The 26,892-nt window shown below is 34.5% G+C and overlaps 2 long non-coding RNA genes across 3 annotated transcripts in view; one reads left to right on the top strand and one right to left on the bottom strand.

Moving 5' to 3' along the window:
• The window catches only part of LOC309612494, a 947,061-nt gene that overhangs the window by 346,209 nt on the left and 573,960 nt on the right, over positions 1–26,892 (bottom strand). The gene's annotated exons all lie outside the window — the stretch shown is intronic.
• The window catches only part of LOC309612520, a 398,586-nt gene that overhangs the window by 158,557 nt on the left and 213,137 nt on the right, over positions 1–26,892 (top strand). The window lies entirely within an intron of this gene.

Here is a 26,892-nt window from a genome sequence, read left to right as displayed (position 1 = left end):
ATCATCAGCTGATCACTAAGGCAACAGAACAGAGAATTCAGTGGACAAACATAATAAAGAACACAGGCTTTACAAAATTAGTTCAGAAAAGCCACCAAACATACAACAATGAGCGGCAACAAAAAGTCAAGGAGAGGCAGGTGAATGTGATTTACAAATTTGCATAATAATAATATTCAAAATGTCAACTTTTCAATGAAAATTACAAGGCAATAAGAAAACAAGAAAGTATGACCCATACCAAACCAAAAAAGAAATTAATAGGAACTCTCCCTGAGGAAGCTTAGACACTGGAATTACTAGACAAAAATTTTAAATAGCTGTTTTAAATATGTTCAAAAACTAAATGAAATCATGCCCAATGAATAAAAAGAAACCATGAGAATGACTCACCAAATTGATAATATCAACAAAAGGAAATAATTATAAAAGGGCATCAAAAGTTACACAATAACAATGAACAATCTGAAAGGAAATTAAGAAAACAATTCCATTTACAATTGCGTCAAAAAAAAAAAAAAACTTAGTAATAACCTAACCAAGATGGTGGAAAACTCTTACAGTGAAAATTACAGAACACTGCTGAAACAAATTAAAGAAGACACAAATAATGGAAGGGCAGGCTGTGTTCATGTATCGGAAACTTAATATTGTTAAGGTGTCCATACTACCCAAAGTGACCTACAGATTCAATGAAATCCCAATCAAAATCCCAACATATTTTTTGCAGAAAATGTATCCTATATTCATAGATGACATGATCTTATATATAGAAAACCCTAAAGAATTCACAAATTAATTATTATAGCTAATAAAAGAGTCATCAAAATTGTAGGATACAAGATCAACATAAAAAGCAGTTGTACTGCTATATGCTAGCAGTGAGCAGTCTTAAAATGTAAACAAGAAAACAATTTTATTTACTAAGGCATCAAAAGAAATAAAATACTTAAAAAAATAAACTTAACCAAGAGGTGTAAGACTTAGACACTAAAAACTACAAAACATTGTTGAAAGAATTAAAATAATGAAAAGATACCCCATGTTCATGGATTGAAGACTTAATATTGTTAAGATGGCAATAATCACCAAATTTATGCACAGATTCAATGCATTCCCTATTAAATGTCTGACTTCCTTTTTTTGCAGAAATGGACAAGCCAATTCTAAAACTCCTATGGATTGCAAGGAACCCAGAGTGGCCAAAACAATCTTGAAAATGAAAAACAAAGTTGGGGGGCTTCCCTCATGGCTCAGTGGTTGAGAATCTGCCTGTCAATGCAGGGGACACGGGTTCAAGCCCTGGTCCGGGAAGATCCCACATGCCACAGAGCAACTAAGCCCGTGCGCCACAACTGCTGAGCCTGCGCTCTAGAGCCTGTGAGCCACAACTTACTGAAGCCTGTGTGCCTAGAGCCCGTGCTCCGCAACAAGAGAAGTCCCCACTCACTGCAACTAGAGAAGGCCTGCGCACAGCAACGAAGATCCAACACAGCCAAAAATAAATAAATAAATAAATAACAAAACAAAAAAAACAAAGTTGGGGTACTCACACTTCCCAATTTTAACACTTTCTACGAATATACTGGTGTCAAAACAATATAGTACTGGCATAAGAATAGACATATAGATCAATAAAATATAATTGAGAGTCCAGACATAAATCCATATAATTGATTTACAACAAGGGGGTTAAGTTCATTCAAATAGAAAAAAAAAAAAGGTGTTTTTTTGTTTTGTTTTTGTTTTTGTTTTTTTCCCAAAATGGATCTGGGATAACTGGATATCCACCTGCAAAAGAATGAATTATATCCCTGCATCACACAAAATACTAAAATTCACTCAAAATAAATGTAAGAGTTAAAACTATAAAAGTCTTAAAAGAAAACAGAGGTATAAATATTATGACCTTGGATTAGATAATAGTTTCTTAAACATGACATCAAAAGCATATGCAACCAAAACAAAAAACAGATAAATTGTACTTCACCAAAATTTAAAACTTCTGTGAACCAAAGGACACTATCAAGTCAGTGAAAACACAATCCACAATATGGAATAAAATATTTGCAAATAATATATCTGATAAGAGTCTAGCACCCAGAATACCTAGAGAACTCTTACAACTCAACAACAAAAAGACAGACAACCCAATTTAAAAATGGGCAGAGTTTTTAATAGACAATTCTCCAAAGAATACATAAGAATGGCCAACATGAAAAGATGCTCAATATCTTTATTCATTAGGGACATGAAAATCAAACCACATTAAGTTACCACTTCACACCCACTAGGATGGCTATTAATAAATAACAACAACAACAACAACAAAACAGAAAATAAAAAATATTTGCAATGATGTGAATGAACTGTAAAGCTCATACATTGCTGGTGGGAATATAAAATTGTGGAGCTGCTATGGAAAACAATTCGGCAGTTCCTTGATAAGTTAAACATAGGGTTAACATTACTCCAGCAATTCCATTGCTAGGTATACACCTAAGAGAAATGAAAGCACATAACCATGCAAAAATCTGTACATGAGTGATATATCAGCATTATTCATAATAGCCACAATGTGACAATAACCCAGATGTCCATCAACCAGTGAATGAATAAAGATGTGATATATCTATACAATGAAATATTGATATTATTCAGTCCTGAGAAGGACTGAAGTACTGATACATGCTACAACATGGATGAATCTTGAAAACATTATGCTGAATGACAGAAGCCAGACATAAAATACCATATATTGTATGATTTCATCTATTTGAAATATTCAGATTAAACAAATTCACTGTTACAGGAAGTAGATTAGTGCTTGCTAGTGGCTTGGGAGGAAGGAAAGAATGGGGAGTGACTGCTAACAAATAAATGGTTACATTTTGGGGTGATACAAATGTTCTATAATTAGTGGTGATGGTTGTGCAACTTCGTGAAAATACCAAAAATCACTGAATTGTATACTTTAAAATTATTAAAATAATAAATTCTATATCATGTGAATGTTGTCTCAATTTTTTTAGTCCTAATATTCATGATATTTAAAAAGTAAACATTAAGTTAAACAGATAAGTCTAATATTAATGAGAGTGAAATACATATGTTCTAGACCTTCTTTATAGTATAGTTATACAGGTAGCACATTCTGGATTAGAGATTTTGCTAAATACTTCTTATATATCTTTTCATGATCGTTCTTACAGAAACTTAATATATTAATCAATTGTTATATTATTTCTTTAATTTTACCCTGTCTTATTCCCCAGGGGATTTAAGAAGGTCATAAGGAGTAGGAGACCTTCTTGTATTAGATACAGTTACACATCAGACTCTCATTGGCAGAGAAGAGTTAATGTTGAATGTTACAGAAACTAAGAATTGTAGCATTAACATAATTCAGACACAATTAAGAGTATAATAAGTAGCATTGTATTAGATGACTTCTGTAGTCACAAAACTTTTTTATATAAAGAAGTCACAAAATTTCTGGAAAAAGACTCCATGTGATGAGAATTAATCTGAAGACATAAATACAGGCATAGCTCAGAGATATTGTGTTTTTGGTTCCAGACCACTGCAATAAAGCAAATATGGCAATAAAGCAAATATGGCAATAAAGCAAGTCACAAGAACTTTTTGGTTCCCTAGTGCCTATAAAAGTTATGTTTACACTCTACTGTGGTCTATTGTGTGCAACAGCACTACGCCTAAAAAAGAAATGTACATACGTTAATGAAAAAATACTTTATTGCCAAAAAATGCTAACCATCATCTGACAGCCCAGGGTCGCCACAAACCTTCAATTAACCTTCAATTTGTAAAAACCACAATATCTGTGAATTGTAATAAAGTGAAGCGAGTGCAATAAAATGAGTTATACTTGCTTAATTAAGTGTAATCAATCACATAAATTGAAATTTTCTACTGCTAATAATGCCAAAGAACACATTTTCAAATGGATATTTCCCAAGGTCATTACAATTCATATTATAGACATTGAACATCTTCTTGGGAGTATCCTAAGAATATAATCTTTATCTTCTAAAGAAATCATATGAGCAACTCAGTATATGTTACCAGGTCCCTCTTTTTCCATAGTGAAGCTTATCCAAAGGTACTGTTGGCCTAGTTTCAATTACTTTATACACTCAAGCAGAAGTTAAAACAGATGCTAATGTACATATAACTAGCCTTTGTAAAAGATCTTATGGCTTCTCTCTTTCGTCAGACTTCTTGCTCATTGCCTAATTCCCCAAACACATCAGGTGACTGGTTGCTAGGCAACCAAGTGATACCATCCAGAGAATTCTCCTATACATCTCAACAGATGCCATTTCATTTGGATACAAAGGGGTTCAAAGCTTCAGAATTCGTTTATGTGACCCAATAAGTCAATGTTATTTGGTGGCAAATTTCTGATGAGTAAACCATAAAAGTGGATTACATTGAAATGTTCATATTGAGACACATTATTATCAACATTTTATGATTGTATGGTACATGCTAATAATGAAAAATTTTGGAAAACATGTAAATGAAATGTAGCTAATTTTAAAATAGCACTTTCTTCATTCCTGACACAAAAGCTAATACCATGTAGGTTCTGCTTTACTGGTTTAGAATCAATTAATTGATAAATTAAGAAAATTGATAAATATTGTGTTCTGTAAGGCATAATACAGTTAAACATTGTATCAGCTTTAGATACCTCAAAATGACTATTACATTTTTGTAAAATTGTGGTTTTTCCCGACTGCTTTTAAATTATCAAATTCAGCTGCTACCTCTAATTTGCTTTTACTCTTCAAGTAATCTGGGTTTACTTCTGTAAAGAGTTAATCAACTCTTCTATAATTTTTTGACATAACAGGTCTCTATAGATATCAACTGATGTTCAGATCAAAGAGAATTCAATAAAAAATGTCTTTTGGTAGTCTTTTCATAACTTATTTATAGCAACCCGTTGCAAAGATTGTTAGGATCTGTTGATGTGTTGCAGATTCTTTTACCATATCAAATAAGAAACCATAAAATATTATATTAAATGATGGTATCCTAGTGAAAGATGGCAAGCTCAAATATTTAATTTTTCTCCCTCTGGCTTTAGGATTCATTTCAAATCTGCAAGGAATTTGTGTGTTTGAAACAATCAGTTGTCTCAAACATAGGTTTCATTCAACTCAACCAGAAGTTACTGAAGTAGATGACTGAAGCTTGGGAGTTTCCTAGAATAGATTAAATAAGTAGTGACCCATTGTGAAGAGCCGACCTTCGATCAAAAACAAATGAATTAACCAGATCTGGAAAACTTGTTCTGGTACCAAGCAAGAGAAAACCTGGATATTAAAAGGAAAGTAGAAATGATTTTCTGGCTGAACAAAGTTCAGGTTAATAATTATATATTTATTATGAAAAATGACTATGATAACTAACACTTGCATAATAAGGGTAATTTGCAGTGCTCTTTGACATAAATTTATCTACTCAAAACAACCACATGATATAGGTATATTTTTCTATTTTAGGAAAGAAGAAACTAAAGTTCAGAGAGGCAAAGACCTCAGGATTAGAACCATAGCCATGTGACTCACAAATCAGTGGTTCTGTATCTACACTTATATACTAACAGGCAAGGACATGCACTCTAGAAATTCTTATGGATAAGGTTCTTCTTTTTATTTAAAACCTCTGAAACAATGTGGCATTTTCAATGTTTAATATAATCTGGGTACTAGAGATATTAAATTATATATTACAGCAGATATTGGAGTCAATCAAGCAATCATCACCATAACTAAAATATACTAAGATATTTTGGGAAGTATCAAACTGGTCACATCAAGGGCTTCTTGCTTCTCTGTAAACAGATTCGCAAAGAGAAAATCAAATCAGTGATGCTCAAAATAAACTCCAACAGTCAAGCAGTTTCAGAAAGTAATAAACTTGACTGTATACTTTTTGCCTGGGAATTTGTGCCACCCCTATTCAAACCTTGCGTTGCAAACAAAAGTTACTTTATGAAGCTGAGACTTACTCCTTCCCTGCCTTATGCCCCCATATATATTACAGATTTTATGAAGCCTGCACATAAAACCATCTGAAAGGATAGATCTACCTTGAAATTAAAATATTCATGGAATTTATACGTCTCTATTTGAAGGCTACCTATATTTTAAAATTGCTGATTCTTTGGGAAATCTAGAGTTAAAATTATTCCTACTGAGGTGGTTCTTTCAATAAATCAACCACTGGAAGCACTTTCAAACAAAACTTTTCTTTTCCTCTTTCTATACGAAACCTAACGTAAGCTACAACTAAAGTAGTGATGATCTACATTGAAATGGGGAGTAAAAAACTGCTCAACTGATTTTCTAAAAAGCATTTTCTTACAGTCAAAGAAAATCATCATCACATGACTTCACTTTTATACAGTCATATGGCCGCATCATACATCTTCAGTCCTATTCATTCAGACTGAATGCAGTTACTTCAGAATTTTGTGAATATCCAAGGTATCATGGAGAAGAACTTTAAAATAAGGTAAAAAATGAAGGTATAGTGCAAGATCATATATTAAAAAGCTGTCTTTTATGGGTCACAGCCAGACATTTATTATTACCATATGGCTATTTGATTGGCACACATTTGCTAGATATTGAGAATATTTTAGTCCAATTCATTTGGCAAAAATTCAACAAAAGCCATCATTTTAAGCCTGATGCATAAGTGGGTAGGCTAATGGGTTTATATATGCAAGCAGGGGTTCGGTTTGTGTATGTATTCTGAAAAAAGCAAAACTTTAATCAGTACCTTTTTAAAAATGTGTACAGGAAAAATACATTGAGTAAACTTGCATAATTCTGGACTTTGCTATCAAATTGGACTTGCAAGGGGATTGTTTAAAGAAGGAGATACAAGAGAAGAGATAGAAGGTGGTCTTGGAGTACTCTTGAGTATCAAGATAAACCCAAAGACTTTGTCTTTACCATTTTTTTGGCAATTAATCATGCACTGCCCACAATATTTCTAGGTTGTTACACAGAACTGCAATTTAATTCATATGCTTTTTAACTGTTCATATTTTTTGCTTGTGAAACTTAGGGAGGAAGTAGGCTACAGTGGTAAGGAGAACAAACTCCAGCATAAGACTGGTTAATCCCAACTCTATTATTTAATAACTGTGTGATTTTGGATAAGTCTATTAAAGTCTTTAGGATTTTATTTTGTGGTTAAATAGAGATAATAACTATATCTACTACAAAGGGTTTTTTGTAATGATTAAATTTTAATAATAGATATAAATTCCTTGGAACAGTGTTAGACACATACATCAACATAAAATATTGTTGTTGATAATCTCAAAATTAGGAGCAGTAATAATGGCATTGCCTTGACATCAAGCTGTAAGCATATAGGAAGCAGTGACTCTTTCTAAATCAGTCTCCCTCAAATGTACTCCACATAGTAGGAACTCAAAAATGTTGATTTACTGAGTCCGGGAATACTGCTATTGTAACTCTTCAGAAGCAAGAATTACAAGCCCAGTCCATTCAATATGGGGCAAAAAGATATCTGCTTACATAATATAATTTGTATACACCCAATAGCAATCCACTCTGTAACCAATTTTGGATCTTGGAATGACCAAATCAAGAGGTCAAATAGCCCCTGTAAGCAACAGACAATTTGGGGGTATTTTATCTCATTTTTTTCAAGATTTCTTGCTTAAGGATTTCATCACTGACAATGTTTCAGCACATGTTCAGATAAATTTATAGTAGATAAAATTTCAACACTCAATACAATGTATAGAATTACATTTTATACACAGAAGGCATTTTTCTGTAGCTAAGGATTGATAGCCAGTTCAAATTTCTACCAATTTTTTGAAGTAAAAGAATAAATCATGTGTATATAAAATTCAGAAATATTTAAATCCACATACATCTACAGACTACATGTGGCACAATGCTAGAAAATCCAGACAAAGAATTTATTGATGAGTTTCATGCCTTGAAAGTGAAGAAACGACATAATATTTGGTATGTTTTGTACATCTGGATAATTTGAATGAATTTTAAAAGCTGATCTTTGTCTTTATTCAATTTTAATGTATTATGGAATCATAAGTCTGGAAAGTTCCATGGGACATTACTGAACCTAACTCAGTCCTTTCTATTTCATTCTATGTAGTCAGCCATTCTAGTATGAAACCTTCCACGTGTCCAGGGTTGGACAAAGGGTTGAAGAAGCAGATTAATAAGATGTCAGCCATGCCTGAATTCAAGGAACTCAAAATCTAGTGGAGAAAATAGACATACGAATTTAAAATGATAACACCCTGGGTAAGTACCAAAAGGAGCACCACATAGGATGGGATACGTGGTGTGTTGTCACTAGAGAGGAAAGAATGGCAGTTAGCTATCAGTGAAGGCTTTGGAAGTGAGGAGAAATTTAAACTGTGTTCACACCAACAAACTGGGGGTATAAGAGTTTTCCTGTCAAAAAATATGTACAAAAGCAAAAAGATGTAAATAATTTGGAAGAACTGCAAGTAGTGTGGCACTGATGAGTGCATTTGATGAAATAATCAGAAATGAGACTTGTTACTCAGAAGGATACAATGAAGGGATTCATGGACTTCCCAATGACAATGAATAATGTGTCTTAAATATGAGATCATACTTGCATTTTGGAATTATACTTCTGGAATCATGGTAGGGGATGACTTTGAGAAAAGGAATCTAGTTAGGGAAATAGTGCACTAGCTCAGGCAAGGTATAAAGAGATAGGAGCAACAGGAACTGAGAGGATGATAAAAAATACGACAGGCATTCAAGAGGTAGACTCTATAGTAGTTAACGACTGGAGAAAAATAGAGAAATTGAAGACAACTCCAGTTTTATAATTTGAGTAACTTGGGGCCTGGTGATCATATTTATCAACAGTAAATACAAAGAATAAAACAAGTTGGGGAGAGAAGCTAAAAATTGAAATAAAACTGATATATCAATATAATAATAATAAGACCAAAAACTTTACATTAATACTAACAACTAGTATTACTGCAAACCTGCCACATGCCAAGCATTGCACAAACTCTTTATATATTATATTTCATTTAATCATGGGCAAGATACAGTAGGAGTGTAAACTAGAGAGTGATTGACTCTTTTGGGAAAACCTTACTACCTAGTGTTAACTTTATGGGCCTTGGTCAAGCATGTGGGTAGCAACTGGGTTCAGGGGATCATAGTTGTGTGGGGGCATCCCACTCAAAGCAGTAGAGAGCAAAAGGAGGCAATGGTATGATTTAGCCAAAGTCCTAAATAATACCAAGGGTCGGGATAAGGAAATCAAGATCAATCTCAAGTCAAAAATACAGGAGCATGACTGAAAATAAGAGCTAAAGCCAATGAGGAGTAGATCAGAGAATTCAGTAATAGTCCTTTGTCGGCTCTTAGCCACAGGATGTGAGGGTGGTAGAAGCATACCTAGAGGGGGTCACAGGTAAGTCAACAGAGAGTTGTGAAGTTTGGGTAGTTTCTGGAAATTTATTATTTGTTTAAGTCCTCTAGGGTCTAAGAACACATTTTGTATTATTTTTACTATTTTAAATTTGTAAGATTTATTTTATGGCCCAGAATATGGTAAATTTGATGATTATTCCCTGTGCATTTGCAAACAAAATGTATATTCTGCTGTGTGTATGTGTGTGAGTGTGGGTGGGTATGTGTGTGTGTTTGGAGGGGAGTGTTGTATAAATGTCAATTCGATCAACATGGTTGATATTATTCAGGTCATCTACATGCATGCTCATTTTCTGTCTCGTATTGGTTAATGAGAGGATTGTTGAAGTCTTCAACTAAAATTGTATATTTGCTTTTGTCTCCTAAATTCTGTCAGTTTTTGCTCTTTTTTTGGTGCATACTTATTTTTAATTGATAGACCTTCATGGAGAACTGACCCCTTTGTGTCATGAAACGCCCCTCTTTATTTCTGGTGCTATTTCTTGTTCTGAAGTCTTATTTATCTGGTATTAGTACAACTACTCTAGCTTTCTTTTTTATTATTTGCATGGTATACATTTTTCAATCTTAATATTTTATCCTTTTTATTTTTTCTATGTTTAAAGTGGGCTTCTTGTAAAGAGCATAGAATTGGGTCTTTTTGTTATATGCAGTCTGACAATATATCTTACTTGGTGGGTTTAGAGCATTTATGTTATTATCGATAGGCTGTACTAAAATCTACAACTTTCTAGCTGTTTTTATTTATTCCATCTGTTCTTTTTTATTTCCTTTTTTGCCTTCTTTTATATTAATTGAGCATTCTTATGATTCTGTCTCCCCTCTTACTTTATCAATTATACATTTTTATTATTTTTCAGTTTGTATAATTGACAAAATACTCTGCAGGATCTGCACCATCTTCTTTCACTGACTGCTCCAGCCACTTTGACCTCCTAGTTGTTTTTTGCATATGGCAGGCAGGATCCTCTCTCAAGATCTTTCTACTTCATGTTTCCTCTGCTAAAATGTTCTTCCCCAGATCTACACGTTCTACACTCTAACCTCCTTTGTACAAATATCATCTTCTCAATGAAGCCTTTCCAGACTACCTTATTTTATAGTGAACTCCTCATTAGTCCCTACCATCATCTGCTATATTACATATTTACCTATTTTTTAAATCTCTTCTCCACTCACCAGAATCTAACTTCCATGGAAGTAGATATTTTTGTCTATTTCAATCAATACTGTAACTCCAGTGCCTAGAAAAGAGCCTGTTGTCAAACAGATTCTTAATAAATAATTGTTGAATTAATGAATATTTATAAATTGAAAAAAAGGAACCAGTGAACTGTGAGAGATTAATAGCAAAGAAGAGATCAAATGATAAAAAAAATGTAATAAGAAACTAGAGGTAGACAGCAGGAGCAGATGGGTTACAGAACACCAGAAAACAACCAGTCTTGACCCTCTCCCTTTGTAGCTGGAGTACATAGAAGTAGATAAACTTATGGGTGGTGGGGTAGAAAGTTGAGAGAATGCTGAGATTTGGGCAGAGTATGTGAGTGGTAAAGGGCATGGATTCAAAAGGACCACATCCAAAGAGCCATGATCACCACTGTGTTCTCTAGAGTTACATAAATTCCACTAAATGAGAGATAAGCACAAGTTTAAAAAACACTATCCATGAAGCATTAAAATAAAACTCTGGAATGACTGGCAACTTTCTTTTCATATTATCTGTAACCTGAAAAATAAAAGCAACTTATTTTTGTGTTGCTTAAGTCTTTAAGTAAAGTTAAAGATTTTCAAGGTTTTCAACCTTAAATGCTGTCTTAAACAGCAAATTTAGTTGCATTCTGTATATAGGTTTATCTACTTAAGTTTATGAAATATCTGCTTTGCATTACATATCCACCATCTTCAAATAGAAAATATAAATTTAGCTATGAATTGGAGGAACAATGACAATTTAACTTTGTTTCTGAATTCTCCATTTTTCATTAAAGGTTGGATTTGGTCAAGGCTGGAACTGACATATCAGAATACCTCAAAATCAATAATTCTGTTTTTTTCCACTTTCAGATCATTTTGGAGTTGTCTTATTGGTGCAGCTGCAGAATTTCTGGTTTTCTGTGCTCTCTATGCAATCCTTTTGGCAGGTGGACAGAGAGATAACAGCACTTCCACTCTTAGGAGTCATATTATTAATATTCCCTGGCAACTATGAATGACTTCATCTTTCAGCCATGCCTGATTTTGCCACAGATATACAGGCCTTGCCTTTGCACAGAATAAATTCATATGTGATTTAATGAGAAAAATATTAGTAAATCTGTTACATTTAATGTTTTTACAAGAGGATATCAAGGAATCTGAGACCATCGGCCTTTTGCTTATTAAATGCATATAAAATGAATGTGTTTGCTTTTGAAGTTAAACAATAATGCTATAAAATAACCTGTGTAAATCACATTTCTCTTTACTATACCTGCTAACCAGAAAATCAACAGCATGGATTTCCTGACACCTAAATTGGATAGATACATATTTACAAACCCTAAATCAAGCAGGTATGTAGTCTAAAGTAAAGCACACAGGCTCAGCATAAGAAGGAATAAACCAATCAACAGGAAATGATGAAAATATTCTGGTGGTAGCAAAGAACACAGACCCAGGAACATAATACATTCCATGAGAATAGAATTTGGTGTCTGACAATAGACAAACTCAGTAAAGTTTTGGCATTATAAGCCTCTAGCTGTGTGACTTAACAAGCTACTAAACCAGCCTAAGACTTGTTCCCTCACCTTGTACATGAAGGTAAGGGGACCAACTCAACATGACTGCTATGTGGATTAAATGAGATAAATATATATAATAACTGGCCAACATCTATCTCGCACACAGTATGTGCATACTCAACAATTGTCAGTTGCCTTTTTGCATTCTTAAGTCTCAAAAACTTGGTTCAGAGACCATCAAACATTTTCTGAACAGATATTTTGCACTATGAATTAAAACAAGACTTTCCTTGCATTATCTAGGTAATAAAGTTCCAGATAAAACTTATAATGATGTGGGACATATTATTATGATTTTATAGATAAGACACTAAGTCCAGAGAAGTCCAGTAAGTCATAGGAGGACACAGTGGTAATAAATAGCAAAGCTAGGATTTCTGACCTCAAAATCAAAGGCTTAAGTTCAATACAATCTCAGGAATAGACCAAACATACCTTTTAGACTTAATTAATTTACATATGGCCTTCCTACTCCCTAACAAATGAAAAGATGAGTGAGAAAGTTCAGGATCTTACTCCTCTTCACAACCAATACCACCTGTGCCTCCATTATGTAAAATTAACCAGTCTATAAGGTAAATCTGAATATGTCCCAAGATACATAGACCAGCCCTTCAGGGACCATTAATTTCCCTATCAGCTACCATCGCTATCTTCCTGAATATGTGACCAAAATTTAAAAGGAATGGCCATGCCCCTACTGTTAGGGAGTTTTTAAAATGTTTTTTCTTTTAAAACATCTAACAAAAATGAGATATAGTATGCAAATGTTTGTGTCTCTAACCCTTAGAGGTTTCTGCTTTTTAAACCAAGAGTGGAGGCTATCTGGTTACTTTTCAGTAGGGAATATCACAGGATAAAGACTTCACCGCAACAAAACATTCAGTCTCACATCACCAAAAATGCTTAAGACAAACATTGATTGAAAAAGTGTGAATATTCCAGAAAAACACCTTAGTTGTTTAGTGGCTAATGACAGTAACTACGATTTATATTAAAACGATTACATGCCAGACACTGAAAAGTAACTTGAAAAGATGAAAAGAACAAAACTACTAAAATGGAGAACTGGGAATTGAAACCAATGCTATATGACTCCAAAGCTGATGCTCTCCACAACGCAATGTTGCCTGCACTCTTTAGTCATCTAATAAACTCTTCTCAACCACTCCTGACTCTGCCACAACTAACACCTGCATAGATGGTTGCTTTGTTTGGTTTTGTTTATAAATAATGGCTATGATGATATTGCTATCACATACTGTCTCGTTTCATCCGAAGGTGCCCCAATTCTCCATTTTAAGATAAAGCAATAAAGTATTTCTTTCTGGATCCTCCTCCACCAGACTGAAAGCACACTGCCATGAATTCATTAACTCTCAGAAACTAAATATAAAAAGATGCAAAATTCTGTAACTTTTGCACACATGTCATTCCCCACATAATCAAATTGGAACTATGTCTGTGATGAAGCATCAATAATATTCACCAATTATCCACCCCTAGAAGAAATCATAAAATTAAGTAAATGCATTCTAATCCAGGAAGGAAATTTACCAGAGAATAAAGCAATTATCTGACTTGGCATTTGACCAGAATCGTCAAGTTAACTAGAATTCAATAAGGAATTTTACCCTTGCAAAATAACCTTGACTTTGTAATCATCTTGGTCTATCTTTGAGAGTTTCTGTGAAAATGCACTTGAAATTTTTAAAAAGAGACCTGAGGTTTCTAATGTTCTGCAAGTGCATTAAAAATAACCAAAACTAACCGCCATTGGCATTTTTCAGTCAAGGGCTTGTCATCCAGAATCTTCAATGAGGTTGGAAATATTTTTTTAGCTCAGGGTAATCTTCAAAAATGAAGTAATATAAGAGAAAGAAAATAAACTAGCAACAAGAAAGTAAAGCTCTCTAATATTTTGGTTGAAATATGGGTTTAATCTTTAAGTCAGATGAATAGAAAGCCTTATAAATAATTATCACTGAAACAAAATAAGTTGCTTCACCATTTTTTATTATAAATTTGATGCACATCAATTTATTTGACCATGAGCTATCCCTATTGGTCATTAAATCAAACTAAAACATTGAATTAATTATGCTGTGGTCCAGATATTTTGGAGATATTTATTCAGTCAGTCTATCATTAAGCACTTATGGAGCCCCTATTTTATACAAATACTATTCTGGGGACACAGAGTCAAATATGTTATAGAGCCTGCCCTTAAAGAACTCACAGGGCTTCCCTGGTGGTGCAGTGGTTGAGAGTCTGCCTGCCAATGCAGGGGACACGGGTTTGAGCCCTGGTCTGGGAAGATCCCACATGCCGCGGAGCAACTGGGCCCGTGAGCCACAACTACTGAGCCTGCGCGTCTGGAGCCTGTGCTCCGCAACAAGAGAGGCCGCGATAGTGAGAGGCCCGTGCACCGCGATGAAGAGTGGCCCCCGCTCGCCGCAACTAGAGAAAGCCCTCGCACAGAAACGAAGACCCAACACAGCCAAATAAATAAATAAATAAAATAAATTTATAAAAAAAAAAAAAAAAGAACTCACAGTCCAAGGAGACACATACATATGAATATAGCTCAATTCTTCACTCTAACCTAACTAGTTGTATCTTATAAACACAATAATAAAGTACATGAATTCTAAGACATATTTATTACCACTCACAAAACAATGTTCCTTTAGTTTGCAGAGAGCACACATAGAAACGAAACCACTCACATTCTTTCATTGTTTTGGTCTCAAGAACTTAAACAATGTATTTTAAGTGTGTAAAATGATAGAAGCCTATTTTAGAGCTAACACTCTATTTTCTACTTCAAGGATCAAGCATTACATTTACATGTGGCCAATCCTGTTGGCGTGGTTCAAGTCCCTTTTCTGGGGACAAAAGGCCATTCACAAATACAGATAACCTATGCCTAACATATTTAGTTCTAGCTTCCACCTGTAGTTAGTGGCAAAGAAATAAAACATATTGAGATTCTGTTCAAACAAATGTGATAAATTTTATACCACTGTATGTATGGATTCACACGAAATCTGCAAAATGAAAGGATCAGGGGCTATACATTGTACTATATGTATGGATATGTTTAGTCAGAAAGAGAAATGAATAAGCTCTACTGAGCAGTTAGAATTATGAGTTTATGTATCAATATTTTTTTATGTTTAATGGAAAGTGGGTAAGAAAAGATGTTTGATATAGGGTTTGTTTAAAAATTCTGCATTGTTTCTAAACTTTCTCTTTTTCTTCCTTTTCCATCAGATCTACCAGTCATTTAACCAAGAATTCCTCGATTTCTTCAAAAATGAGTCTTTGTTGACCATGTTCTTTCTGAAAAAATAAGGGGAGGGACAGCCAAAATAGGAGACATAGGTCCTCTTGAATGAGCCCAGGTACTTTCAGTCAGATGGACAGATGGCTACACATCATGGTTTGAAAACACTGGTTACTGGGAAATCTGGAGGAGTCAACTACAATACTCAACATGAAAACCCAGATAATATTGTTGCTATGGACTGAACTGTATCCCTCCAAATTAATAAGTTGAAGCCCTAACCCACAATATAATGGCATCTGAAGATGGGTCCTCTGAGAGGTATTAGGTTTAAGTGAGGTCACAAGAGAGGGGCCTTCATTGTGGAATTAGTCTTCTTATAACAAGAGATACTGGAGAGTTTGCTCTCTCTGCCCTGTGAGGACACAGAGAGAAGGAGGCCTTCCACAAGCCAGGAAAAGAGTCCTCATCAGAATCTGACCATGTGATACCCTGACGTAGACTCCAAAACTGTGACAAAATATACTTCTTTTGTTTAAGCCACCCAGTCTATAGTATTTTATTATGGCAGCCCAAGTAGATGAAGATAGTTGTCTAAATTTTTTAGCATTGAATTTGGAAGAAAATAATAATTATGCTATAAATTGCTCACCATAAATCTTAAAATTTATGTTTTTGAATTGGGAGGTTATTTAAAAAGAAGAATATAGGTATGTATCCAATCCATTCATCTACTTTCTGAATATTCAGCTTCCTGGATATCAACAAGAATAAAATTTTCTATATGTGCAATCAAATAAAAATGGACATCTTTACCCATACCTAGGAAAACAGAGAAGTGAATCTGAGACTATATCACAAGGTATAAAGAATTTCAGTTACAGGGATATACTCATGATTACTTCAGAGATAAATAACCCTCCCATACTCCTGAATATCTACAGAAGAACTGAATTTCCTATAGAAATTCTATAGAATCTTATGCTTCTTTCTACTCATGATACTGGAAAGCGTCTAATGGATGTGCTTACATCCATTTGTCTGATTGCCTAAGATCCATTCCTGTATTAAACCATCAGACAGTAAAGCACATTTACCACATTACCAGAACCCTTCAAAGAACTGCTAAGGCACAACTTAATGTTCTTTGTCTCTGCTGAAGGTCGATACAGGAACCATTAGTTGGGCAATGTTTCTTTAGGTTTGAAGATTTTATTCCTAGATGTTATCTGTATAAAGATGCAAGAAATAAATTTCCACTTTTTTTTGCAAGAAAAATAAATTGTTCTCACATCTTCCTTTTGTCAAAAAATACAAATAAATCTCTGCATTTCTACTTTTTTTTCTTTTCCTTAACATCTGAAAGTTTAAAACCAATTCTCATCACTGTTATCTCATTTCTGCTTTTAACCCAGGATATGCAATCTATTTAATTAGGATGCAAAAAAATCTACTCTTGAGATATATAATGCAACATACCTCTTAATGATATGAGTAAGCATTTCCTTAAGACATGTGATACGGTAGCTGAAATGCAGTAATTTCCTTTACCCAGGGACTCAACCTTATATTTTACCACAGCTTTTCACTGATGCCTTTTGGAAATAATCAAAAATCAAATGCAACTATTTATTCCCATATGGTATTTCAAACGCTGTGTTACCTGAGAAGTGACTTGCAGCTAATGGGCAGATACTGAGTTAAGTTGAGGAAAAATGCAAAATGCACTACATATTCAGCACAATCCAAATAATAAAGCCATGTCACTAAATTTATGATGGAAGGCATGTTGTATAGGGCCTCACAAGTCAGGCAATGTAATTACTAAAAATGATTTGAATAAGAAATCCTCCACATTAGTCACATACTAGAAAATTAGAAAAATACTCTGATCACTGCAGACCTATTTCTCTCTACTCCTCCTACTCCTGCCTCTTCCTACCAATGCTATGCTGTGCTGGTGAGGTGTAGCCTGTTCATTTGGAACTTCTCCACTAAAAGGAACTGTTTGGAAGATCACAAATGGTTCTCATTGAATTTCAACTCAAGATTAGGAATGAGGTAAGATAACACATATTCTTTACTCATGACAGCTAATGTGAACATTGGTTTGGAAGTGAAGGGTTCAAGTGATACAAAATACATTAGCTACAAGTTACATTTTATCAGATAACCACATAAGCATCTTTCAAATCTCGGCATATCTGACTTATTCACGCTGATAGAAGTAGCAGTTGTATGAGCTATCATGATAGGGAACACATAAAGTGGAGACTAAAACATACAATCTCGTTATGTTCTGTTGGCCAAACAATTCATGGCACCAAATGTCAAAGCCCCAACAGCTAGACCAGCCCCCCAAGTCAACTCAGGGTAACTAGTTCTTTCTGTTGTCCTAATCTAACCACATTAAAATGTCCTTTTATTTATACATTTGAGACCATTTAAATATTACCTAGGGTAGCTATAACAAATGAATGGAAACTGATAAACATGGCAGACTGAACATACTTATTTATCTTCAGCCTCCAAGAATACTACCAAAATGTACATAAATTAATAAAAACAGATAAAAGACAAGGGCAAAGCAAATGAAAGAGTTAATTAGAGCATACAAGATGCATCAATAAAGATGTAGAAGATGAAAATAAGATTCATGAGTGGTAACTGTTCTAGTAAGGAAGACATCTGAAACCAATTCCAGCCAGACAATCTCTAGAAGCTCAGTAATTGGAGTAAGCAGGTATGCAGGAAGAAGGAGAAGATGGGTCTGAAAAAGGGAGAATTTGTTGGAAGTCTTTATAAAGAGAATTTAGATCCTCAGATCTGCTCCCCTATCATACCATCTGGAGTAAAGTTTCTGGAAAATTTGAACTTAAGAACCTGTGGATTTGAGGCTGTACAAATGAGGGCAGGGATATAATGCCATTTTGAAAACAGAAAAATTAATTCAATTACACATCCTTAAAGGAGGTTTGCATTCCACTTCTCATGCTCCACTCCCAGAATGCTAATAGTCAAGTTTAAATCCCTCCCCTGGGCAGTGGGTTAGAACAGTCTTCCACAGGGAGTTTGATCAGAACTAGAAAACACAATATACATACATGAAATCATTATGTCATACACATTAAACTCATGCAATGTTATATGTCAATTATATCTCAATAAAACTGGAAAAAAAAACATATCCACAGATATTAACTTTGGACTTTTCCCTATGAAATGGCGAAGTCCCTACCAAACAGTGCTATACGAAGATGATGAGCTCTGTACAGAGCTTCTAATTACCCATTAAGCACCCCACTCTTAAAGAGAAATAGACTATCAAAGCATTACAAGATATCTGAGGAATATCCCTTAATGAAAATAGAAAAGAAAATAAGCAAACAGGAAAAAGGCACCTTGGAGAAGCAGAAGAAAATACTAAAACTTTATCATTAATGGTCTCAGAGAGAAGTTACTGAAATCAGGATGTAAAAAGAGATTGCTATAAAACAGAAACAGAGAACAAGCAAGAAAATATAAGTGGACAGCAGAAATAAAAAATTCAAGAGAGGGGTTTGAAGATAAAATTGAAAAAATTATCAGAAGCACAGAACCAAAAAGAAAATAACTGAAAAATAAAAGAGAGGAAAAGAAAAAGAGAAAATTATAGGATCAATCCAAGTATTCCAGCATTCAATGAATTAGAGAATTAATATCCAGAATCAAAACATAAAAAAAGTAGAGGGGAGTAAATTATCGAAGAAATATACTGTAAATCAACTATACTTCAATAAAATTTTTCTAATTTTTTAAATGAGAAAAAATAAATTTTTTAAAAAGGAAATATAAGAAAATTGTCCAAAAGAAATTGAGTTTCCAAATTGAAAACCTCCTCCAAGTGTCCAGCACAATTGAATGAAAAAGATCCAAACCAAGATGACTGTCATGAAATTTAAAAACAGTAAAGATAAAGGAAAGATGCTAAAAGCAACTAGAGGGGGAAAAAAAATGACCACAAAGAATCAGGAATCAAAATAATATGTGACTTCTCAGTAGCAACACTGAAAGCCAGAAGACATTGAGGGAATGGTTTTAATATTTTAATCTAAGAAAACATGATTTCTAACATAAAATTTTCTATAAAATCAAACCAAATTTTATACAAGAACCCTTTCTATCTTCTCCCCACCTCCTCCTCCTGTTTCCTGCTTTGAGTGCAGATGTGATGGCTGTGATCCAGCAGACACTTTTTGACCATCAGGACCGTGCATGAGCATGGTGTAACAGAAAGAAAGCAGTCAGGATCCCTAATGACTTTTGGAGCCACCATAACTGCACAGAACTAGCTCTCTACTACTTTTATATTAGCAAAAAGTTAATTTATTGCTGTGAAAGCCACTGTGGTTTTGTGTCTTTTATAAGCAGCCAAGTACAATTTATAACCAATACATATGAATCCAGGGCTTTATCAGATTAGCGAGGCAAAGGAAATTCTTAGTATGACAAGGAGAAGGTGCAAGATGACAGTAATATATCTGACTGAAAGCAACCAGTCCATCCTGGAGCAGGATAGAGGTACGTCCCAGAGAAAACTGAACTGACAGGTTAACAGATGTCTTTGACATATTAAGAGGTGTCTTATAATTCTGTCAGTGAATTTACATATATAACGAAGCAAAGACACACACATAATGCAGTTATTAACTCCAATATAAACAAAATTTATACGAAAAGACAGTAAAATAATTGTATGACATGTAATTTCAGCGGTGAACAATACATAATAACATGGATCATCATTTATAAGATGAAATTAGTGGTTTTCAATCAGAGGCAATTTTGTCCTCCAGGAGATATCTGGCAATGTCTGGAGATATTTTTGGTTACCACAACTAGGATGTGTTCCTGGCATCTAGTGGGTAGATGTCAGGGATGCTGCTAAACACCCCTATAATGCACGTGACAGCCCCTCACAATAAAGATTATCCAGCTGAAATGTCAACAGTGCTGAGACTGAGAAATCTCAGGCAACAGTCATATATTAGAAACTAAGAACAATGACTTAAACAAAAATTATAATTTTGAGAAAAATAGGAGGAGAAAGGTAGGTGTTTAATGTGTGTGTGTGTGTGTGTGTGTGTGTGCGCATGTATAAGAGAGAGACTTAGTGTAACAAAGCTAAAGCCTTTCTTAACATGAAATTGATTTATAATATCTAAAATTTGAAGATCAAAAAATATATGTTTGGGCTTCCCTGGTGGTGCAGTGGTTGAGAGTCCGCCTGCCAATGCAAGGGACACGGGTTCGAGCCCTGGTCTGGGAAGATCCCACATGCCGCGGAGCAACTATGCCCGTGAGCCACAACTACTGAGCCTGCGCGTCTGGAGCCTGTGCTCCACAACGAAAGAGGCCACGATAGTGAGAGGCCTGCGCACTGCGATGAAGAGTGGCCCCCACTTGCCGCAACTAGAAAAAGCCCTCGCACAGAAACGAAGACCCAACACAGCCAAAAATAAATAAATAAATAATTAATTAATTAAAAAAAAAAAGATATGTATATTTAAAAAAATATATGTTTAAATATATTACTTACAAATATACAGGCAAATATATGTTCCAGTAACTAAAAATGATAAAAGTGGCTGCTTCTGTACAGTTGTTTAGAGGATGGGGAGGAACAGGGCAGGGTATACTTTTCTTTCAGTTATAAGCTGCTTAATACTATTTGAATTTTTTAAATGTATTCATTAAATTTATACTTGTAATAAATTAATATAACGCAAAAAATGGAAAACACAGCAATATGAATTATGGAGCCAGACTTCTTGCCCTGAAGCAATGTGAATGCTATCATTATCTGTCTTGGTTAAAACAGCTTTCTGGGTATGAAGATCATCTTTCCTTTTCTTCTATCTTCCTTGGCTTGATCATTAAATAAGTCACATCATGTTTATTTTGTTCAATGTGTCTATTTAGTGCCCTCCACTAAACAGAGTATTGGTCAATAAATAGTTTTCTAAATGTTGTTAAATTGAGACAAAGCTTTAGTATTTTTTTCTGTATAAGGTGTATATATAAGAACAGTTTTGGGACTTCCCTGGTGGCGCAGTGGTTAAGAATCCACCTGCAAATGCAGGAGACACAGGTTCGAGCCCTGGTCCAGGAAGATCCCACATGCTGTGGAGCAACTAAGCCCGTGTGCCACAACTACTGAGCCTGTGCTCTGGAGCCCACGAGGCACAACTACTGAGCCTGTATGCCACAACTACTGAAGCCCGCGTGCCTAGAGCCCGTGCTCCGCAACAAGAGAAGCCACTGCAATGAGAAGACCGCGCACTGCAACGAAGAGTAGCCCCCCCACCACAACTAGAGAAAGCCCCCGTGCAGCAACGAAGACCCAACGAAGCCAAAAATAAATATAAAATAATAAATAAATTAAAAAAAAAAAGAACAGTTTGAAGACATCAAACAATAATATGGAAATTATATGAACAAACAATTCACAAATAAATGCACTGTCCATAAATATATGAAAGCTTATCTAAATTATTTTGCAACCATACACAATAAAACAAAAATTATTTGCATTGTCATAGAGACCGGTAACGAGTAAAAACAAAATAACAACAGTGAATTGAGGAATTAATCACTTTCATATACTGCAGGGTAAAATACATATACCCTTTGTGGAGAGTTATTTGACTATATCTATCAAAAGCTTTAACGTGTATTTATTTTAAAATCCGTAATTCCACTTCACAGAACATGCTTTAAAGTAATAAATGGACAAGATTCTAAAGATTTATGTACAGACATATTTGTCTTGGGATTATTTATGGAAGCAAAAACATCTTAGATGTCTAAGAATGTGACATAAATTATAAATGAATATATTAAGGTATATTCATATACCAATGCAATGCAACCTTAGATATGTACTGACGTGGATAGATGTTCACAGTATATTAAATGGGGGATAAATTTTAAAAGTGTGTATATAGATATTTATATATACACATTTAAATATATATAAAATCACATACATATAAGTCTGAAAATATATATACAAAAGTATCAATACTATAGCAATTTTTCTCTCAATATATGACTGTAGGCAATTATCATTCTCCCCATTCTTTCATAAATTTTCTGATTTATATTGTGTAACAAAAAATGTATTTGTGTATAGTCTTTCAAAATGCAATTTGTTTTGAAGAATGTATATGACCCACGGAGCCCACCACCAAATTTCCAGGTTGAGGGACGCTTGGCTTGTAACTAAACTGCAGCACAGAGATCACGGATAAAATCTGAACCCAAAGAAAGCCTCCTCCAGCTGCCCTGTACCTCCCCAGCTCTCCTCTGATTTCCTCTCTGCGTCTTCAGGACCTCTGCAATAGTTCTGCAGAATTTTGCAACACTGTAATAACTTACACATTCAATAACAAAATTATGAGGGATGTTCTGATACAAGGGTAGTAAACAGTACTCAATAAATAATATTTTCATTTATTAAAGGGGCTTCTGCTACGAAATCATTACATATCTAAATGTTCACAAAAAAGGTCTCTCTCTTTGACTTTGTAATTCTATTTTATAAATTTATCTTAAGAAACTATGTAAGTGAACAAATATTCAAGAATATATTCACACTAGACCCACCCCTAAAATTTACAAGACCCAAAGCAAGAGTACAAATGAAGCCCACAAACCATATGTCTAAATATTTAAAAGTTATAAACCAAGCTAACATACTGCTAAATAAAAATGTTTTCTTCTTCTTTGACAAATCTACCTTCATGACTTTTTTAAATGGAAAAATACTGATAAAACTATGGTTTTTATGTGACTGAAATTATCAAAATATCAAAGATGACTGAATTTAATAAATATTGTATGTGTCTGGGCATTCTCTTGCTGAGCTTGCAATGTTTGGACGTGTAACAGACAAAGGCGTACCTAATTCACAGAGTATATTCCAAAGTATTTTTGCCTTTATTTCATCAAAATCACAATTTTTTTTTAATGTGGGCCATTTTTGAAGTCTTTATTGAATTTGTTACAATATTGCTTCTGTTTTATGTTTTGGTTTTTTGGCCCTGAGGCATGTGGGATCTTAGCTCCCCGATCAGGGATCGAACCCACACGCTCTGCGTTGTATGGCGAAGTCTTAACCACTGGACCACCAGGGAAGTCCCACAAATTGTTTTTATAAGTAATATTATAGTGTTATTTTTGTTCTACTGACTGGAATGATCTAGGAATTAAAATGTAAAATGTTATTGTACTCAAAGCATCCAAATTTTGAATATATTTCATCAAAAAACATAAAGTAAAAATAAATAATTTAAAAATCATTATAATAATGTGGTTTGTTTAACATTACAAACTGATTCTCAGCTGCCGTGCAAATGCTACAAATTCTGTACTATTTTTGAGTGGCTCCCGAACCAGGAATTGGAACACAGAGGAACAGAGAATAGAAGCTCAGAACTGCTGGGAAGGATACTTTGTCATGCAAGAATCTACAACATTCTTCCATGGTGAGAGGAAGAATTTGACAAGTTAATTAATATATATATATATTTTTTTTATCCTTTTACCTAAGCACTTTTGGTGCTCAGATCATTCCTGCACTTTGAAGGTATAGGTGATTTTGACATTAACCTGATGCACAAATTTCATGGCATTCAGACATTGTCACTTTTTGTTTCAAAGACATGGTGCAAGAGATGAAAAGGAGCATTTCCCTGAAGACCGAACGGTATGTCAAAAAAGATGTTTAGGTTCATTGCATGCGTTAAAAGAGCACTGAGTTCCAGATCTCTGATAACAGTACTGCCCATGTGTTCTTTAATAAACATGTGAGTCTGTGTGCTTGTTATGTGTGTGTCCTTTTACAATGCAGGTCTGAGAGCAGGGGCCACTCTTTCCCAGTCCTAAGAGTGGTACTGATAAGGATGCCACACCTTCAACTCCTTACTTCCTTCTCACCACACTTACTTTCAATCTAACTGAATTTGGCTTGTACTTAACGAACCTACTAAAACTGCGATCTTGGAATTCATCAGTAGCATCCTAAGCAATGAATCCAAAAGAATACTACCAAGACATAATCCCTCTGTATCACCCCCATAGACTCCTCCCAGCTCCTTGAAACACTTCTTTTCCTAGACTTTCACTGCAGTACTCTATTTTTTCTACTCTTTCTATGATTACCTTTTATGTTTCCTTTACTGAAACAGGTTGCTAATACTAGTTTATATCTATAGAGGTCAATAAACTTAATTTTATGTATGCATGTAGGGATGGATGGACCAATGGATCAATAGATCAATGGACTGATGGATCAATGGATCAATGGATGGGTAGTTGGATGAAACATGATATGACTTTGAACTGAGACAGTAGGTTTTGTTCTTTGGTTGACTGGTTGACTGTAGGGTGTGTTTATGTATGTGTGCATGCATGTGTGTACAAGTGCTTCTGTTTGATTATTTTTATTGTAATTCAGAATTCTGGCCTTATATTTCCAGAAACTAGAGTATATAACAACTAGGGATTGAAATTCAGGAGCAAAGTAAGTAAAAAAAGAAAAAAATAAATCTGCAACCCTTGACTATCTGATTAAATACTAGAATCACATGCCTCTATTATTTCTCTGTTATGTAGAATGCTGGGTGCAATTTTAAAAATAATATTCATTTAATAGAAAACACACACAAACATATATACATACATATTCATTATATATGTATATATACATTTAATGTCAACACTGTAATATTTTTACATCATAAAAGCATTTCCCAAACTATTTTCTATGTATTCCACAAGGTTGATTCATTAGCTATTTGACAAATATTTCATGGGCTGAGTCCAGCACTATTCAAAGTATTAGGGATACAAAAGAGGAAAAAATAGTCTTTTATTTATTTCCTCCATAGGTCTCAAATTTGTTTGTATGACAAATTTTGTTGAGATTATTACTAGAAATTTCATATTTTACAACTTCAGTGTAATTTTTTGTTCTTTTTAACGTTTATTACTGATAAAGCTATTGATTTATAATATTTATTTTGAAAACAGCCACTTTACCAAATGTTCTTAGCTTTAATATTTTTCCCATTGATTTGCTTTGCTTTGCTTGGGAGACATTAACGGATATTAATATCCTCTTTAAACATCATTTGTAGATACTAAAAGCTTGCAGTCAAATATACTCTCTCAGTTTACTGAGAAATATATTGTTCCTTATCTTTTCACTATTTTCCAGCAAATGAAACTATTCCTAAAGCAATAGTTAAAAACTGGATATATTAGTTACTTCTTTCTCAGATATCTTTGGGTGGGAATTCAATACAAAACAGCTTTTACTTCACTTTTTAGCATGCATTTTTTTTAAAGTTTTCTAATTTTCTCTCTGTCCCTGCCTATGCACTACTTAAGAGTGCATATAAAGTACATTAATATTTTCTTATTCATAATAAGTGAGAAAGAATGTTTTAAGAATTGTCTTTTGGAGTCATCAGGGAAGTGCGGCCACAGAGGGAAGGTCATGTGAAGACACATTAAGAGAGCAGCCGTCTGCACACCAAAGAGAGAGGCCTCAGGAGGAACTATGCTGCTGACACCTTCATCTTGGACTTGCAGCCTCCAGAAGACCCGTCAAAACTGAATGCTGGGACTTCCCTGGTGGCGCAGTGGTTAAGAATCCGCCTGTCAATGCAGGGGACACGGGTTTGAGCCCTGGTCGGGGAGGATGCCACATGCCGTGGAGCAACTAAGCCCACGCGCCACAACTACTGAAGCCCGTGCACCTAGAGCCCGTGATCCGCAACAAGAGAAGCCACCGCAATGAGAAGCCCACGCACCGCAACGAAGAGTAGCCCCCACTTGCCACAACTAGAGAAAACCTGCACACAGCAACGAAGACCCAACTCAGCCAAAAATAAATAAAATAAATTTTTAAAAAATTTAAAAAAAATGAATGTTGTATGTAAAGTATAAACTAACAGAATATTTATTTTTTTGCATTTATATTTTTTTGAATTTTGTTTTATTTATTTATTATACAGCAGGCTCTATTAGTCATCAATTTTATACACATCAGTGTATACATGTCAATCCCAATCTCCCAATTCATCCTACCCCCCACCCTCCCCCTGCTTTCCCCCCTTGGTGTCCATACGTTTGTTCTCTACATCTGTATCTCTATTTCTGCCTCACAAACCGGTTCATCTGTACCATTTTTCTAGATTCCACATATATGCTAAACTAACAGAATAAATAA

Source organism: Balaenoptera borealis (assembly GCF_965194805.1).
Source record: "Balaenoptera borealis genome assembly, chromosome: 15".
Lineage (NCBI taxonomy): Eukaryota > Metazoa > Chordata > Mammalia > Artiodactyla > Balaenopteridae > Balaenoptera > Balaenoptera borealis.
This window is presented reverse-complemented; position numbering and strand designations above follow the sequence as displayed.